Below are 6000 nucleotides of genomic sequence, written 5' to 3' on the forward strand. Positions count from 1 at the left end.
ATTCCTTAAATAGCACTCTGCTTGTATTTCAAATAAAGGTGTCTTTCTGTGTTTCCCAAAGTGTGCCTCACCTTTAATTGCATCTCCATATCTGGAAACAGTGGACATAAAGTTGGCGTGTGTTATTGTTCACATGGTGAAAATGAGGTCAGATATAGGTCTTTCAAAAAATCTTTGGAAAATTTTCCTAAGTTGGAATCTCTTGTTAAGTAAGATGGTATGGATCAGAATATTATGTTCTATTCCTACCCAATAGATAGCGAACAATGCTATATCTCAGAGACTACCTTTTAGTTAAACACTTTATTATATTTTTTCTTTTTCATTGTTCTTTCTGTTTTCGAAATTGTGAGAATTTTGAAGATTAATCATTAGAGACTTTGTCTTCTTTTGGGAAGCTGGAAGTAGCAGCTGATGGTAAAGTTCTTAGTAGCCAGAAGTAATTGCCCTCCAACTTTTGAGAATGGAATTGTGAAAATTCTCCTCTGTCAATATTTATAGTAATGAAATATTATAAACATTGTTAGCTGGATATCTCCCTTAATGCCACTATTGTTTATTTCTTTAAAGTTGATATTCAATCAAATGAATCTAAGCCAGATAAAATTGCATTTTAATTAATGACCACACTCCTAGATCCTTGAAGAATGAGTAATCCATGAGCTGCAAACCAAACCAAAAATTAGTAATAAATCTAGTGTTTTATTTAATTACAGCAACTACACATCACCATATGTAAAGGTCCCTTAGACAAACGGGTTTATTACAAAGCAAATTCATATATTGATATGAACAAAGCCTTTCATTTCTAGGACATTAAAACTATATTTAAAGTTTTATAAATGCATATATGCTATATTCAGGATCATTAAAAAACAGATTGTGTTTCATGAAGACATGTAAGAAGGATATGACAAAAACCAAAAGAGAATATATTTATTTATAGAATTTACGGTAAGATAAAAATCACAAATGAATATGACCAACTTGGGCTGATTCTCATAAACAATAACGTTTATGCACACACTTCTGTATACCATATATTATTTTTCAAATTAGTTAAGTGATGACATTTAATCATTGCTTTTAATAAACATGCTTTATAGATAAATTCAAACACACATCTATTTTTTTCTTTTTTTAATTAATTTATTCTTGTTACATCTCAATGGATATCCCATCCCTTGTATCCTCCCATTCTTCCCTCCCTCCCATTTTCCCCTTATTCCCCTCCCCTATGATTATTCCTGAGGGGGATTTCCTCCCCCTGTATATGCTCATAGAGTATCAAGGCACTTCTTGGTAGCCTGCTATCCTTCCTCTGAGTGCCACCAGGTCTCCCCCTCCAGGGGACGTGGTCAAATATGGGGCACCATAGCACACAAACACACATCTATTATCTAACAATATCAAGGTCATATTTCAATTTCATTGAGGAACTATGATATTTAAACAAATGACCATTATTAAGACTTTAACCACTATGTATGCCAAAGCACATCTCAAAAGACATAAACTACTTTAATAAAAGTGTACAAAAATAATGCTTTTGATTTTATCAATACACCAAATATTCCATTTTAAGCAAACAATAATATTCCCCTGACAAGATTATATTAAAATGACAATGTTCAATGATAAGAAATATATGGAAAATAGGATTTTTAATGCAGTTAAATAGATCATACTTGATCAATGTTGTTGATTTAGAAATGATCGATGTACAAAAAGATCCTTTAAATAAACCTTACTTTAAATAAATTATAGGTTATCCAATACAACTGCACAAAAATAAACAAATATGGTTTTCTCTCTTGTGGATTTTTCTTATAATTTAATTAATTTATTCAGATTACAACTCAATTGTTATCACATTACCTGTATCCTCCTTTTTTTCCCCTCTCTCCCACTTTCACCCTATTCCCCTCCCCTAGGTCTATGACTGAGGAGGAGTTCCTCCCCCATATATGGTCATATGCTATCAAGTCTCATCATGGTGGCCTGCTTATTCTTTCTCTGAGTGCCCCACCAAGGGGAAGTGGTCAAATATGGAGAACCAGAGGTACAAGCCAGTCCCTGCTCTCAAAACAGCAGTGGAGGATGTCCTGTTCATTGCCTATATATGAGTATGGGTTCAATGTTTACTGCTTGCATTGTCCTTGGTTGGTGCATCAGTTTGAGCAAATTCCCCTGGGCCCAGATCCAGAAGTCATGATGTTCTTTTTGTAGGTTTCTAGGACCTCCTGTGATTCTATTTCCTCATTCTCCTACATTCCTCTCACCTAGAGACCCAATAGGATATCCTCACATCTATCCCAATCTCCTGATAAGTGAAGCCTTTCATGAGACCTGCCTTTTGGACTAATGTCCATTTATAAGTGAGTTTATATCATGTGAGACATTCACTTTTATGACCATTTCTAATTTCATCCATGAGTATTATTCCATGGTGAAAATGTACCACAGTTACTTTATCCATTCTTCAACTGAGGGAAGTTTAGGTTGTTTCCAGGTTCTTGCTATTATGACTAAGGCTGCTATGAACATGGTTGATGAACATCTGTCCTTTTTGTGTGCTGGAGCATCTTCTGGGTATATTCCAAGGAGTGGAAGAGATAGGTCTTGAGGAAGTCCTATTTCCAGTTTTTTGAGAAAGTGCCAGAGAGATTTCCAAAGTGGTGGTACAAGTTGGCATTTCCACCAACAATGAAGGAGTATTCCTTTTTTTTTCCACATCCTTGCCAACATGTGGTGTCATTTGAGTTTTTATCTTAGCCATTCTGGTGGGTGTAAGATGGAATCTCAGAGTAATTTTGATTTCATTTCTCTGATGACTAAAGATGTTGAACATTTCATTAAGTGTTTCTCAGCCATTCAATATTCCTCTGTTGAGAATTCTCTGTTTAGTTTTGAGCCCCATTTTTCAATTGGGTTATTTGGTTTGGTGGTGTTTAGTTTCTTGAGTTCTTTATATATTTTAGATATAAGGCCTTCGTCAGGTGTAGGGTTGGTGAAGATCTTTTCCCAGTCTGTAGGCTGTTACTTTGTTCTATTAACAGCATCTTTTGGCTTACAGACGCTTCCCAGCCGTTTATTAAATTTTGACCTTAAGGCCTGGGCTGTTGATGTTCTGTTCAGGAAGTTGTCTCCTGTGCCAATGTGTTCCAGGCTCCTCCACACTTTTTCTTTAACTGATTTTCTATCTGTGGTTTTATGTTAGGTCTTTAATCCACTTTGACTTGAGTTTTGTGCATGGCGACAAATTTGGGTCTAGATTGCATTTTTCTACATGTAGACATTCAGTTAGGCCAGCACCATTTGTTGAAGATGCTATCCTCTTTCCATTGAATATATTGCCTTCTGTGTCAAAAATCAAGTGACCATATGTGTGTGGATTCACTTCTGGGTCTTCAATTCAATTCCATTGATCAACCAACCTATTGCTGTGCCAGTACCATGCTGTTTTTATTATTGTTACTCTATAGTAGCACTTGAGATCAGGTATGGAGATTTTTCCAGAGGATATTTTATTGTATAGGATTGTTTTAGCTATTCTCTGCTTCTTGTCTTTTCATATGATGTTGAGAATTGATCTTTCAATGTCTTTAAAAATGTGTAGGTATTTTTGATAGGGATTGCATTGAATCTGTAAGTCTCTTTTGGTAAGATGGCCATTTTTACTATGTTAATTCTCCTGATCCATGAACTAGAGAGATCTTTCCATCTTCTGACATCATCTTCAATCTCTTTCTTCAGAGATTTGAAGTTTTCTTTTCAAACAAGTCCTTCACTTGCTTGGTTAGTGTTATTCCTAGATAGTTTATATTGCTTATGGCTATCATGAAGGTTGTAGTTTTCATAATTTCTTCCTCTGCATGATCTTCATTTGTATATAGGAATGCTACAGCCTTTTTAGAGTTAACTTTGTATCCAGACATTTTGCTAAAGGTCTCTATCTGCTGAAGGAGTTCTCTGGTGGAATTTTGGGGGTCAATTATGTAGACTATCATATCTTCTGCAAATAGGGATAATTTGACTTCCTCTTCTCCCATTTGGATCCCCTTGATCTCCTTTGGGTGTCTTACTGCTATGGCTAGAACTTCAAGAACTATGTTGAAGAAATATGGAGAGAATGGGCAGCATTGCCTGGTCTAACATATTAGAGGAATTTTCTTGAGTAGCTCTCTATTTAATTTGATGTTGGCTGTTGGCTTGCTGTATATAGCCTTTGTTATGTTTATGTATGTACCTTTTATTCCCCAATCTATCCAAAACGTTAAACACGAATGGGAGTTGGAGTTTGTCAAATGCTTTTCTGCATCTAAGGAGATGATCATGTGATTTTTTTGGTTTTTTTATATGGTGGATTACATTGATGGATTTCCATATATTAAACCATCCCTGCATGCCTGGAATGAAGCCTACCTGGTTATGGTGAATGATATATTTGATATGTTCTTTTTTCAATTTTCCGAGTATTTTATTGAGTGTGTTTGTGTCAATATTCATAAAAGAAATTGGTCTGAAATTCTCTTTTTTTTTTTTTTTTTTTGTTTGGTCTTTGTGGGGTTTAGGTATCAACATGACTGTGGACTCATAAAATGAATTTGGTAATGTTTCATCCGTTTCTATATTTTGGAGTAGCTTGAAGATTATCAGTATTAGCTATTGTTTGAAGGTATAGCAGAATTCTGTACTAAAACCATCTAGTCTGGGGCTTTTTTTTTTTTTTTTTTTTTTTTTTTTGGTTGGTAAATTATTAATGACTGCTTCTCTTTCTTTAGAAGAAATAGGACTGTTTAATTTATTTATCTGATCTTGTTTCAATTTTGGCACATGGAATCAATCAAGAAAAGTGTCCATTTCCCTTAGATTTTCAAATTTTGTGGCATATATGCCTTTAAAGTAGGATCTTATAATTATTTGTATTTCTTCAATGCTTGTTGTTAATGTCTCCCATTTCATTTCTGATCTTGTTAATTTGGATAGTGTCTCTCTGCCTTTTAATTAGTTTGATTGATGGGTAGTCTAACTTGTTGATTTTCTCAATGAACCAGCTCCTGGTTTTGTTGATTCTGTGAATTGTTATTTTTGTTTCTAATTCATTGATTTCAACTCTGAGTTTGATTGTTTCTATATGTCTTCTCCTCTTGGGTGTTTCTGCTTCTTTTTTTTTTTCTAGGGTTCCAGATGTGTCTTTAAGTTGCTTATATGGGATGTTTCCAATTTCTTTATAAAGGCACTTAGTGCTGTGAAATTTTCTCTTAGCACCACTTTCAATGTGTCCCACAGATTTGGGTATGTTGTTCTTTCATTTTTGTTGAATTTCAGGAAGTCCTTAATTTCCTTCTTTCTTTGTTCCCTGACCCAGGTATCATTAAGTAAAGAGTTGTTTAGTTTCCATATGTGTATAGGATTTTTTATATTTCCGTTGTTGAAGTTCAGCTTTAGACCATGTTGATTTGATAGGGTAGAAAGTATTATTTCAATCTCCTTGAATCTGTTGAGATTTGCTTTGTGACCTACTATATGATCAATTTTGGAGAAGGTACCATGGGGTGCTGAGAAGAAGGTATAATCCTTTGTGTTTGTTTGAGAAGTTTTGTAGATATCTCTTAGATCCATTAGATTCATGACATTGGTCAGTGTCCTTTCTCAGTTTAGTTTCTGTTTTGCTGACCTATCCTTTGGTGAAAGTGGGGTGTTGAAGTCACCCACTATTAATGTATGGAGATCAATGTGTGGATTAAGCTTTGTTATAGCTCTTTTACAATTATGGGTGCCCTTGTATTGGGAGCATAGATGTTTAGAATTGTGAAGTTCTCTTGGTTGACTCAAAGTTTGCTGTGTATGAAGTGACCATCTTCATCTTTTCTGTTTAATTTTCATTGAAAGTCTATTTCATTAGATGTTAAAATGGCTACACCAGCTTGCTTCTTGTATCCATTTGTTTGGAATACCTTTTTCCAGCCTTTTACTCTGAGGTAACATCTATTCTTG

The sequence above is a fragment of the Acomys russatus genome, chromosome 22, assembly GCF_903995435.1.
Source record: "Acomys russatus chromosome 22, mAcoRus1.1, whole genome shotgun sequence".
In the NCBI taxonomy this organism is placed as follows: domain Eukaryota; kingdom Metazoa; phylum Chordata; class Mammalia; order Rodentia; family Muridae; genus Acomys; species Acomys russatus.